The sequence below is a fragment of the Lycorma delicatula genome, chromosome 2, assembly GCF_047948215.1.
Source record: "Lycorma delicatula isolate Av1 chromosome 2, ASM4794821v1, whole genome shotgun sequence".
NCBI lineage: Eukaryota > Metazoa > Arthropoda > Insecta > Hemiptera > Fulgoridae > Lycorma > Lycorma delicatula.
In genome coordinates this window covers 184101695-184116506 of record NC_134456.1, presented here as the reverse complement: position 1 = coordinate 184116506, position 14812 = coordinate 184101695, and the positions used below count along the sequence as shown (strand labels likewise).

Sequence of the window (14812 nt, the reverse complement as noted above, 5' to 3'; positions counted from 1 at the left end):
AACTCTATATCGGCCCATTTTCCACCGAAATCCGATTGACTACTTTGACTTTAAATAAATCTGTAGCTGCGGTGGCGTTAATAGTAAGTACCGAAAATATTTTCCCCGTAGATGGAAGAATTTTTCCTACATAGCCTATTACACTTGAAAAGACGTAAGCTTCAAAACGCTAAAGTTTTTTCACATCTGTTTAATAATTTCTGAGATTATGCTGAAAATATACACTTACGTCAATAAAAAAAAATTTTTTTTTTTTTAGAATAATCTCATATTACTACTATTTCTGGAAAAATTTTTTTTTTTTTTTTATTACACAGACTGCATTATAAATTAGGACAGAAGAATTCTACAATAAACTAGTAATTAATTTCAAAAATAATAAAAATTTTACAAAAATTTACTTTATGTAATATAATAAAAATATGTATTTTATGAAACGTTATAACTATAGCGAAAATTGTAACAGAGAATGGGATATTAGATAATTTGTTTAAAACAAAAAAGCTGGCAGAGTGCTACACGACCTTTCCGATCAAAATGTAGCATTGTAAAATAGTAAAAAATAAAAAATTCTAAAAATTTGTAAAAATGGAGTACTTTAAAATCGTAAAAAAGCTACAAAATTTGTAAAAAAATAGTAAAATATAAAACAAAATAAAATTGTAAAAAATTCGACGAAATTGTAAAATAGAATAGCCTTAAAAAGTCATTTTATGTTCTTGTTCAATTTAAAATTTGGAAGCCCAAATACAAGGGAGCTTTTTTATTGATTATGGTGATTACCAAAATAAGATTTAACCATAAAAGTTCCAAAGTTTGGAATAAAAAAATTTTTGATTTAGATAATTCTTTACTCTGTTGAAAAAATTTATCAAAAATTTATTTTTTAGAGAAACGATCCCTAACATAAAAAATTTAAATGGATTTTTACTAGTAAAAGGAAGTATTGTAACCGCGAAAAATTTAGGTTTTCAGATTTCAACGGAAATATTCATTTTGACCATCCCTGAATCCATTTTGATTAGTTTCGGCGTGACGTCTGTACGTACGTACCTATCTCGCGTAACTCAAAAACAATTAGCCGTAGGATCTTGAAATTTTGGATTAGGACTGCTGTAACATTTAGTTAAGCCCCTCCTTTTTATTGCTATCGACTGGACTGGACTGGTTCAAAAAGAATCAAAATCCAATCTGTTTGGATTTTGGACTTTTTCTGAAATTCATTAACAAGCACCTATTGAGAGCTTTTCAACGATATGTCATAAGTGGTGCTTATTTTCATTGGTTTCAGAGTTATAGCCAAATAAAAGTTTAATTAATAAAATATTTGGATCTTACAAAAGGAAGAATCAGACTTCATCTCTTTTTTTTTAACTTTTTTTACTTTTAATTTAAATATATTGATTTATTAATAATTATTAATCTTGATTGTAAACAAATTTTTACGTTAATAAAATGTTTAATTCAGTAAAAACAATAAAAAGAATATGAAAAAATATTAGAAGTTATTAATGAAATAAAATTTTACGTACTTTTCATTTAAAATAAATGTATATACGAATTTTAATAGGCGTACATAAAGTCGTGTAGTGTCCACATCAATTTTTAAATATGAGTATAACAAAAAAATGAAGTATAACTTCTATGAAAATAATTGTTGTCCAACAGTCTTTGAAATTATTAAGAAAAACCATTTTTAAAAATAAGTATTAAGAGTTAGAGCCAAAAAAGAAAAACAATATATATTTTTTTAGAGGTACTTATTTATTAAATAAATTTTTACGAACATTTTTCTAAACGTATTCACATATTGGCTAATAAATTTTCTTAAGTAAAGTTTTCTCTAAATCTAACATCCCCTTCAATAAAAGATAAAATAAAAAATTTTCAAAAAACGTATTTAAATTTTTTGTCCGGGGTCTATAATTTAAAAAAAAATTGTGGACATTTTTTTATAGCTCTCTTTACGAACTATAAACTTTAAAAAAAATTGAAAATATTTAAGTTGAAGGCAGATACAGCAAAAGAACGAAAAACATATATTTCTATTTTAAGAAGCGGGGATCGATTTTTCTAAAAATATTTTGGATTGATATTATAATATATGCTTTGTAGGAAACAAATAAAGTTTTCTCTAAAATGCTCAAAAGGAAATCGAAATTCCCTACGATATTCCTCACCCCTTAACGAATTTAAAAAAAACTAACATGATCAGTGCCCCATATATAGAAATGTTTGAGCCATATTTTAAAAAAAATCGGACTTCTCAATCTTGATATACAAGGTCAAAAGCAATGCGACACACATACATACGTATATTTTTTTGGCCTAGATGAAGTAATTGAACCCTAAAGCGTAAAGACTTGCAAAAACCCGATAACCCATTTCTGACACGTTCACCATACTATCCCATTTAACTTTTTTAATATATCGCTATATTCGCCGAAAAAGTAAAACTTCTTGTAACATTGTTAAAACATAAAAATCATGTTATCAGTATTACCTCACAAACCGAACCCGTTAGATTGTCGCTCCTGTTCATAGAGGCCCCTCCCCTCTATTTAATTTCGATGAGGGGAGGTTCATAAGATTCGTTAGTTAACCATGTTCAGGCAATATAATCAATTAAATTAAAAATTTAATAATTAGTGCAATTTATTTAGTATTTATATAAATTAGTAACTAACATATTTTTTTTTTTAATTTGGCTTTGAATTAAAGAGATTAGTAACAATGAATTTTAATAAGTAAATAATTAATTATCCTTGTTGACTGTATTCTGTTAGTAACTTAACATCGTATTAATTAAATTAAAAAACAAATTAATTAAAACGTCAGATGTGAAACTGTAAGAAAATCGTAATATTTACGTAAAACATAACAGTTAGTCGTCATATGTTTTAACATTATGTCAACGTAAACGTTAACAAATTTGGTTTGACCAAATTGTCAGGACATATGATGACCAGCTGTTATATTTTACGCAAATATCACGATTTTCTTACAATTCTACAGATAAATGTATAATTAAAGTTATAAATAGGACGGATATGAAAGTTCCTGAAGATGCAACTTAATTCCGAAAGCGCTTGAAGGCGTCGAATTCAACTATTAATAACCGGTTTTTCGTATATTAACTATAATTAAATATTAATAAACCAATAACTTAAAAAACTCTACAACAAAGTTCAAACCTTTTAAAATCTAGAACCTCAAAAATTCCTCCACTTCATCATTAGATTATTTTAAAAATAATTTTATACTCAAGCAGTTTATTCTTAAGTATTAACCTAATACACATCAATACACTCCCACTGATACGGGATTTTGAAACGAAAGTTTAATATTGTGACAAAGAATAATGAGAAAAAAGTAAAACCGTGAATATTTAAATTTATTTAAAAGCAAAGTATTTTTAAAGTATTATATTAATTTACCCAGGATTATAAACTAAAACAGTAAAAAAAAATAAAAATTGAAATTAACAGTCAGTTTTTATACTGGAAAAAATGAATGTAAAGAACCTGTTGCACAGTTCAGTGCAAGAATGCTGACTCTTTGTTTCCAGAGTCATCACTATTCGCAGTCAGAAACACACTGATTTTCTGAGTAGAACGCACTACATACGTTTGATGACCGTAAACACAAGCATCAAGCTTAAATTAGCTCACCATATTAGTGAGCAATGGATAATTGCGTATGAAAAATACACTAATATAAAAGTAACACAACCTTAAATTGAGCGTAACTGAAGAACGATTCAACCAATTTTCATCAAATTTTCACATGCACAACTTCAGACAGACTGCTACGGCAATATTAAATTTTAATGAAATTGATATGGTAGAATTGGAGAATTTTGAACCACAAAATTTTCAAACTTTTTGAAACAGTTGAGCGTAACTCAGGATTGACTCAATCAATTTTCGTCAAATTTTTACTTGCAAAAATTCACTGCACTATACTAAATTACATTCATTTCTACATCATATCTAAATTTCAATTAAATTGATCTAGTATATTAGAAATTTAACGAGCCAATAAAATGTTGTTCAGGAATGGTATTTTTGAAATTCATGCGTTAAAACGTAAAAAAATTCATTTTCAAACCCCAATCTTACCATGTGACCGAAAACATACCTCAAATTGAAGTTACGTTCAATATTTTTTTTTTTACGTTTTTATTTTAAATTGACCGTAACTCAGCAACGACCCAACCAATCTTCATAAAATATTAACATGCACAACTTCAGATATACTATTATAGCATATCTAAATTTCAATGAAATTAATTAAGTAGTTTTTGAGATTATCGAGTCACAAATTTTATACATATATATACATACATAGTATATATACATAGTATATATCACACTATTTTTCGAAAAGTCGAAAAGTCTATTATCGAGTCACAAATTTTATACATATATATACATACATAGTATATATACATAGTATATATCACACTATTTTTCGAAAAGTCGGTAAAAATATTAAGGCTATAGAGTTAAATTTAATGGATTCTTCCATTAAATTTAACTCATACTTAATTCATATATGCAGTGGTATCTGCATCATGTAAAGTATGCATTGTTTCTAATGTACTATCTATAATATTTTTTTATTAAAAGATTTAAACCGTGACATTTTCCTTATTCAGTTAATAAAATGATAAAAGCAATGTACAACTTAAAAATAAAGAAAAGTAATTTGTGGTTGGTCATTTCAACTGATTAAAATTCCTAGAAATTTTCTAAAAGAATTCTTTAAGTGTATATTACTATATTATTGACAGACCACAACTCTGTCAGCCATAACTACAGTTACAGCATTACGATTCGAATAAACATAAAAATTAATAACAAATACATTTACTTCATACCTTAGATAATTCGTTTGTTGTTCTATAACTACGTACCAGTTAAAACTAAGTCGATAAATTCATCTTTACAGGACATTAATAGGTAAATTTCACAACATTAACCCGTATCTATACAGAAAACATTTGTGAACTGCGTCTTAAATTCACCTGTTCATACATGTTTACTCCCCATTCCAACTCATTTCTCATACTGTCAACTGTCTTGTGCGCATCATGCACCGGACTGCTAGCGCTGCTATCTTCATCCGTTGTACAAGTGCTGTGTTATTAAAACAGTATTATTACAAACGTTCTTTAAATTTTATTGTTTGTTAATTAAATTAATCTAATAACTGTACACTCCTTTTTCTTTTAACCTATTAGAAGAAAATTATGTAAGTAACTATTATCATATATTATGTTTGTTGTACTATTATTTTAGCGTAATAATTAATCGAGAAAATAATTTTCTGTCATCAGTCATTAACTCCGTTAGATGCACATCGTTATTTCTTTTCAAGCTCTAACATTCGGCATACGTTTTAATGCGGCTAACTAATTTATCTGATGTACTTTAATACCTTTTTCGTTTACTGTTTTCCTAATATAAAATCAAATTCATTATACCCGAATTATATATTTAACAAGTTATATATTTAACAGTAGTTAACCTAGTTTTACAAGTTGTATAGTGTAACATTATATTTAACAAGTCTTGTTCCTTTTATAAAATTCTGCAAAAATTTTTCTTTCTATCGTAGTCAAATTAAATAATCGACTATTTAATATCTTCAATGCGTTTTCTGTTTTCTGTTTATTACGCTTCAAGAGGAAAAATAAAGCATTATGGGTATCGCAACCTAGAACATTATTCGTACATATACCTTACATTTTCTGATTCTTTTCGTAAAATGATTTTCATAAACATTTTGTGATATTCAGCATTCTATTGCAAAAGAATATTTTATTTTAGAGGATACATTAAAATTGTTTAGAAAGTATTTCATAATCCTTCCATTAATGAAAATTTAAATATTTTAATGTTTAACCACTATTTTCTGTAACTTTTCTACTTTTGAAGGGGAGTAAAAAATTCGATATTTACGTTTAGCCCGTCGACCGAAACCATAATTATCCCGTAACGTTGAAAGTACTTCAAACTTACGGGATCATTAACATATTTTACATATTCTTAATATAAGCATTATTGCTTATAATTATAGATATAAATTATAACGCTCACTTCGCTCGCCAATTTTGTGATAATTATTCAAGGTTAGCAAGCGAAGCGAGTGTAGGTTAAGTTTAGTTAAATTAATTCTATAAAAGAAATGAATATAAGTGGTTATAAAAATGGTAATTTAATGGTTATATTGGGTGATATTAACAATAATCCAAAAGTTTGCAATTTACTGATCGGCGGGCTAATACGTAAGTACCAAATATTCAATATTAATACAGCAACTGTTCCTTTATAATGTTCTTATTTTACTAATAATTAATAATGCATTTAAAGAAAACACTGGAAGCTCAAAATCTACATTGCTTTGTTGCAAAACATTTTGCGACATTATTGCAACAGTTGTAAGAATGTTATAGAAAATGTTTTTGAATTTTAAATAGGGCTTTCCTTCGTCGAACGAAATAACTTTTTCATGAAAATAGGTAGAATCTCGTATTGTAGAAGATATTTATGGCTTGAATTTCAATTGTAATTCGAATATTCAACCATTAAATTTATAAAACGTTAATTTTCTTTTTTTATATCCGAATTGAAATCGTCCCTTAAAATTACCAGTCTTCTACAGTACGCTCGTTTTTTTTTCTTAAATTTTGTTTGTATAAACCATCGGATTCAGCTCGATGTTATCTCGTTTATTATTTAATGATACGTTTCCCCTTAAATTCACTTACAATCGCGATAATAGCAGTCTATAAGTGAAGACTAATGTGATTCCTTTCCAATTTTCCTTTTTGATTGTCATTAGGAAATGTGGCGTGGAGAACAGCACACACTTCTCTTTTTATATGTTGCCAACCAACGAACGCGTACGCTGTCGCAGAATTATATACAAAATTATACATTTTTTTTTTTTAATTACAATTAGATGTCTGCATTAGATAATGCAGAATTATCCATCTTTTAATTGTTTTTTTTTTAATAATTTATTCTTTTTTTTTTGGTTCAGTTTTTTTTTTTTAATAACATGATTTTGTCATATAAGGTTAAAAAACATGAATGTGTTTTATTAATTACGCGAATTCTATAATAGTAAGTTTATTGAAAATATCTTTAAAATATGTTAATGCAGGATAAGTTGATAAAATTTGATTCCCTATTGTGTAAAAACAGTCTTTATCAACAACGAAGTATTCATTACTACAATAACAGGACATATAAACGGTAAACAACAAAACCCGAAGTGTTACGATTCCGCTCGAAGTTCCCCGAACTTCCTATTTACTACCAACCGCTTAGAGTAAACATTTTAAATTATCCCAAAACTTAATTTATTATATTCATGTAAACGAAATGGAATAAGTATTGTTTTTTTAAACCTTATTTCTTGACCTCGACAATGAATTTGTAAACTTTTACTCAAAATTTTCACCTCGGTCTGAATTCTAAATCAAACACTCGTTTTTTCCCTGAAGTAAAATTTTCGGCTTACTATCAAATCGCACTGTGAAAGAAATAACAGCAAAGTGAAACAGACTGAAAGTTGAACAAGATTAAAAATTTTTATTCGGTTTTGGTTTCACAATAAACAGCTGGTCTAGATGTTATTGTGGACTGAAACTTGAAATAACCCTTGTAGGAAGTTTTTTTTTAATTTTGATTAAATGATCTTTAAGCGAATAACAATTGTTAATAAAAAAATTATTTTATACCTATTTTGTCTTATATAATTTTATTTGTGGTATTAATGTTTTATCACTCTGATGTGGGTAATAAATGTATACCAACACAGATCAGGTCAAGTCCGGTACTCCCACTAGTCTTATGCACGAAAATAGATTATTATTTATTACAGACTATTATCGTGAATGGTAATGTGTTTTTTTTTATTATACAACATATTCAAAACGCTCGATATTTATGTAAGTTTAGAATTTGACTTTTTTATATCAGTCGCTAAGATTAAGTGTTTCTTCACGAATATTATTTTCAGAACTAAAATAAAGCTAGACACTAGATGAAGTTTATCCTTCAACTTTAAAATTTTATGAAATTAAATTTTAGCATAATAAAACTTAAGAAGTGAAATAGTTTTGTATTCGTATAGATAAATAGATTTGTTCCGTTTTTCATTTTTAATCTTGTTTGCTGTATATAATTAATGATGTAAATTAAGATTCTAAAAGCTGCTTTAATATTAATCTTCTTTTTCTTCTTCATATCCTTCAAATATTTAAATTTTCACTTATTATGGCAATACAAACTGACTTTGCCTTCTTACCATCAGGAATCCTAAATTCCTCATTATAGTTTCATAATTAAATACTAAATTTTCAAGATTATTTGTTAAATTCTTTTCTCGTCCTATTTGCTCATCTTTCACATTAGTACTGGTTTTTTGATTCAAATTTTATATATTGAGTTCTTAAATATTGAGTTCACGATTCACATCAAATCAGCTAATTTTATCCGACTACAGATCTTAATAATCTCATTTTCACAATTTATATCTTTGATCTACATCAGTAATTACACATTTCTGGCGTCATTGCTCGCGTTTTTCTTACACATTAACCTATTAGGATAGACAGACATTTCATAAAAATATTTATATAGTATTTGAAAAGATGTCACAAAATTGTTTACCTAATATAGTGAGATAATATTAATATTAAGTAATGTGATTAATCTACAATAACAACGACAAGAGTATATAAAAAATAGATAAATTAAGGATGAATGATATTTTTTGATTTATATATTTTTTCTAGGGATGGTTGTAATTAAGAGTGTAATGAACATCCTTATTTTGAAGAAATATGGAATATATTGATTTCAAGAAATATATTGATACTTCATAAATTTTTCTATTATTTCTATTTTTCCGGGATTTAAAAGGATTTTAATCAGTAAGTTATAGAACAGGTGGATCAAAATCCAAAACCCCTTCATGATTATGAGATATTTTTTTATTTGAATTCCAATTCGATCGTTTTACGAGTATTTTATTCTGACACTATTTATGGAACTGCACTCATTTATTATGAATATTCATAAAAAGATTATTTATTAACAGAATTTAATTAAAACTTTATGAATTTTTATTAACAATTCTATTTATTTATTTTTTTATTGCATTGGTGTATTTTTTGTACTGGTAGAGTTCTTTGTAAATTGAAATATGAGGGGATCTATGATACTAAATACTCCTAATTTAATTTTCCAGCATGTATTTCTGAACACACAAATTATTCATTTACAAAATTGGTGCTTAATAAATAATTAATCGTTAATTTTCGTTTGTTTTGTTCATCTTAGTGGGTTCGTTCTGAAATAGTTTTGATGTAAACCTATTAAATATCGATGTTAATATTATATTATGGATTTTTCTTTTGTCCATACTAACCAGTTATAAAATTAAGATACTTAAAATTACTTATTTATTTATTTTTATTTATTTGTTATGAAAGGACGGATATCAACAGCTATCGTCATTAGCCCGGTGGAAATTGGTAGCGTATGAAAAGATGTCAGAACTGGATGGCAATTTCAACACGGCCTACATGGATTCAAACCGGGACCAACGAACGAAATGCTGAAACGCTACCTACTCAGCTACACAGGTCGACAAATGTATTTTAATTTAAAACTTAGTTTATTTTAAATATTATAGTAGATAGTTTTTTCGTATTAATGTTTTTGGATACCAGTTTATAAATATCAAAGAGAGAAAGTATAAATATTATAGTCATTGTAAGAAGTCTGTTAAAAATTTGTTGATTAATTTTTATGGTTAGATAACGAGAAGGATTGTGGATTCTTGCGTCTGGTTCGTTTAATGAAATTATAACCATGGAATTTTGTTCCCTCTATTAAAACTAACGCCTTCAACCAATCAACGATTTTCTTCTCTATTCCCAGACTCTGAAGTGTAAATGGTGCAACTAAAATACTGGTGTACTGGAGGATGTAAATATAAGTATTTGGATGAGTGTGTGTTTGAATGAATATAGTGTATAAAGTATAATTGGGCGTTAGGGGTATATTTATATGGGAATTATTTCTACTGGCATCGAATTTCTCATACTCCTTCTGTTTATGAGAATTCGTCGTTTTCTTCTTTTTTTTTCATTTAACACAGAAACACAGGATTAGGTCCATAAAACGTATTACAAATAAGAAATATAATATTAATTATTTAGTGTTTTACGCAGAGTCAAATGAAAAATTTAACGTATATCCTAGAGTAACTGTTATTGTAATAAGGTTGTAACTTGTCATTTTACGCTGCTTAATGACCTTACGAGAGTTAAAACACACACACTCTTTTTGTACAAATCGTACAGTTTCCATCGACTTTCCGTATATTCATATTAAATGTCTTACATTTTCCACTTAGGCGTCTAAGTGTTGTGTAGAGGGCCCGGAATTCAGGTTTTTGTGCAGGTTCTTTAATTTTAGTGGCCATATCATTCCAATATGCTTTGCGCTCGGCCTTCAGCTTCCTTCTGATCTCCCGGTTCAATTTTCGGTATTGTTCATAGTCAACTAGTTTTGCTAGTTTACGACTAAGTAAGTAGTTTACAACTAGATGGACTAAGTCGAGACATTCATCTGATATCCAGGCGTGTGTTCGGTAGCGTATTGGTGGGCAGATATTCTTACCGCATTCATGAATGACTTCAGCTGTCTGGTTTGACTCAGCATCCACGTCACCATGTTGGCTAATGTTTGTTGGAATTGATGCTTATTAGCTGGTTCAAGTAACTTTAACCAGTTTCACTTCATTGGTGGGGGTGCCTGTTTTTCGCAGGTTGGAGCCTCAATTGTACAGTTGCACGTACAAGGTAATGATTGGAGCCAAAATCTGCCCCGTGCATTACTCGTACGTTTTTGATTGTGGATAGAAATCGAGCATTAATCAATACGTAATCGAAGAGTGATGTATCTTTGCCATTTGGGGCACGCCATATGAGCTGGTGCTTCTTTGGGTCACAAAAGAGGCTGTTGCCAATTAGTAACTGATTGGCTGTAGCGAACGGCAATAAACGTAATCCATTGTCATTGGTATTGCCGAGCCCAAAGTTTCCGAGGGTGATTTTCCAGCCAGTCCTATCGGCTCCTAATAAGCATTTAGGTCACCAGCAACAATGATTAGTTTGGTTTTAGGGATTAGTGTGGATGGCATCCTGATGTTGAGAGTAACAAACATCTTTGGTATCATCTTCACCTGATTCAATAGGCGCATACATAGAGATATGTGTACAGATTGTTTCAGCTATTGTTAAACAGCTATTAATATTATTATTATCTTTCCTGAAGCTGCAAACCTGAAGCCAATTACAATTTTCCTACTCCTTTTTTCTTAATGATAAGAAATAGATTTTTTAGATTGTGGAAAAATGCCAAGCATGACCAGGATTTGAACCCAGCACCTCCCAGATGAAAGACAGTGACCACTCCATACAAATCGGCAAGTAATTATGGTCAGCGAGTAATCCGCTGTTATATTTTTTTATTTTAATGAAAATTTAAATAAAACTTTTGTTGTAATTGTTATGGAAAATCTACTTTTTATTGAAACGTTTATATGTAATTTTTAAACCCTTTAGTCTTTGCTGATGTTCTAAGAGAATTTCATAATTCCCAATAAAACTTTCACTTGATCTTTACTATTATAGGCCAACATTCTTTGCTGAAACATATTTACAATCTTAATCTGCATTACATAGTCTTTATACTACTTAAATAATCCCATTATTTTTTATACTTATTTTACTTAATATTTAAATTGAAAATTTAAATACTTTATCAACAGATCGCAATCTAGCTGATTCCAGCGATTAGATTTAATGAATCTCCCATCTTGTATTCAGTTGAAAGTGTAAGTAACCAAGGTCACCTAAAGTGTGTATAACTAAAGTGTGTATAACTAATATATTCCATCTATGAAATTGGATATCAGATGAGAAATTCTCAAGACTTAATTATGGAAGTGAAGAGTGTTAAAATAAAAATGAACACCAAAACTGAATGTAAAATAACAAATTATGCAGGAATGCTATTTTAATTACCTTACCGATATACAAAAAAAAAAATTCAATGTTTACAGTTAACAAAAAGAATATTTAAAAAATGTTTACCATCGTTAAAAAATATAAAAATACTTGTTATATTGGGAAGTATAAAGAAGTATAGCCCAACGCCTGCATACCAACACATAATTTACTTTATTGCACCCACTGTGCTTAGAACTCTTTTTTGTTTGTCATACAAATCTTTGTAGTAATAATCAGCTCTCATACATTTTTATAGTTGATTTAAACAAAAATATTTTTTGTATTATTATGTAATATAAAACTGAATTTCCAACCAAATAGAGTTCTGTAAGGTATAGTGTAAGGTATGTATTCGTAACTGAAAGTTTTATAAAATGATAATTTTGTAGTTGAATTAATTCAGTTTCTTAATCATGAAATCGGCTAAAATATTTTCGATTGATGAACATCTCAGCACAAAAATCTTTAGAGTAATAATTTTGGATATTAAAAATGTTATATACCACTATTAAATGCTAAATCAATGCCGTCATTATTACATATGTTTACAAATTTTCCAAAATTAACATTTTTTTATCAAATTCGATTTTCTTAAAAAATTAAATTACTGTGGGCAGCCAGGGAGAAAACATAAACTTTAAAAAATGTTAATATTAAATCACTTTCAAATAAACGATACTTTTTGTTTCAAAGATCTTTTCAAGCTAATTACTAACTTCTTATTTAGTCGATTACCACTGTTATTATATGGCGTCCAGGTAAAAAATGTTAAGAAACCCTTTAAGCATTGACTTGAATAATACATCTGATTTATCATGTTTGTTCCTATAATATTTTTTTTTTATCAAATCTAGCCGGAATGTAAATTTTATATTATTCAAGTCTATTGAAATCTTGGTTTTTATTGGTTATGTTGTGTAACCAAGAACGAGCAAATCTTATACTAGTTCATCGCGTTATCATGTTTCATCATGCTTTTCACAGATTGAATTACATTTTTAAGTATAAAATTAATAGATGTTAAATTACTTAGTTTACAGAATAAATATTTAATGATTTTTTTATTATTTATTTTTCTAATAAAATAAGCTTTTTTCGTAAAATATTCTAAATTTTAAATTTATTTATTTACTAGAAAAAAAGCGGGCCTATGGCCCATCGCGAAAATGTTACATTGTTTATGTTTTATTATATAATATTTAATAAATTTTTTTTGCCAACTGTAACTAAATAACATTCATGAATTTAGCGTACTAATAACAACAAAAACTTTTACAACGAAATCTTCAAAATCCTGAACATTTTTAGATTTTTCTTGAGTTGTGATTTTTTAACATAGCTCTAACCCGTTTTCCTTTTTTATCCCCAAAACACAAGTATAATTTTAGATAAATCGTTCCTATAAAGCAGTACAAATCGTTCGTGCGCTTAGCGCACAGCTTCCCGGCGCACCAGGTGGTCCTCTCTGCGCCAATAGCAGCTAAAATAAAAATTTGAGCACATACATCAAACAAAAAAACCCACTCACCAGACTTTTTTTATAAAGAGTGAAAACTATTTAAAAGCCTCTTCATTTTTCACTATTAGGTAATTTAAAAAAGTAGTATTCTTAATCAAAGCTTAATTCTCCAGACTTTTTTTGACAGAATTTTGCTGTATTCATAAAAAAATTAGAATAATCAACTTATTGATGTGGTTTTTGGTTTATTTATGTACCTGCCTTTTCATACGGAAAATAAAGGTCCATTCATAAAGGTTAAATCTTAAAGCTGTAGGTTCCTAAATAATATCTGTCACCTTCATATATTATTTGTTTCTAATTAATAAAATATTTTAGCAAACCGAACGTACGCTTTATTAAACTTAGGTGAATCATTGCCGGCCTCCGTTGTGCGAGTGGTAGCGTCTCGGCCTTTCATCCGGAAGTCCCAGGTTCGAATACCGGTCAGGCATGGCATTTTCACACGCTACATTCTCATCCATCTCATCCTCTGAAGCAATACTTAAAGATGGTCCCGGAGGTTAAACAAAAAAAAAGAAAAGAAAAGTGTATCATTTCATTTCATCATCAAGCTACACATTATAACAAAATAAAGCTTCATAATATATAACGGAGGCTTTCGGTCAATCATACGACTCAGTTATTATATCTTTGATATCTTAATTAACTGTTACTATTTTTAAATACGAAAGGTATTTTAGAGTAAAATATTTACTCTGTAATTTTAAAAATAATAAATCATATATTAATAATAAACTAATCAGAACAAAGATGAAACGCATTATTAACTTGAAATTTCTAGTAGTTCAGTTTATAGAATAATTTTTATTTTATCTTACTATAGGTGAAGTAAAACAACCGCAGTACGTAAATTTAAGTACCATTATTAAATATTTGTAATCGGGATGGCATAAAACATAGCAGCTGCCATAAAACAAGTTACACTCGAAAATTATACAGCTATTATCAAATATAAAAAGCATCTCATGTCATTTTTTTTTTTTTGTCTTCAGTCATTTGACTGGTTTGATGCAGCTCTCCAAGATTCCCTATCTAGTCCTAGTCGTTTCATTTCAGTATACCCTCTACATCCTACATCCCCAACAATTTGTTTTATATACTCCAAACCTGGCCTGCCTACAAAAATTTTCCCTTCTACCTGTCCTTCCAATATTAAAGCGAATATTCCAGGATGCCTTAGTATGTGGCCT

At 28.4% G+C, this 14812-nt stretch overlaps 2 long non-coding RNA genes across 2 annotated transcripts in view; one reads left to right on the top strand and one right to left on the bottom strand.

Moving 5' to 3' along the window:
- LOC142319494 (uncharacterized) overlaps positions 1-5003 on the bottom strand; it is a 493718-nt gene extending 488715 nt beyond the window's left edge. Inside the window, exon 1 of the long non-coding RNA XR_012755207.1 lies at positions 4883-5003. This is a non-coding gene — a long non-coding RNA (uncharacterized LOC142319494). The remainder of the gene's footprint in view (positions 1-4882) is intronic.
- Positions 5004-5135: 132 nt separating this feature from the next.
- The window catches only part of LOC142319492 (uncharacterized), a 134713-nt gene continuing 125036 nt past the window's right edge, over positions 5136-14812 (top strand). Inside the window, exons 1-2 of the long non-coding RNA XR_012755206.1 lie at positions 5136-5256; positions 9512-9664. This is a non-coding gene — a long non-coding RNA (uncharacterized LOC142319492). The remainder of the gene's footprint in view (positions 5257-9511; positions 9665-14812) is intronic.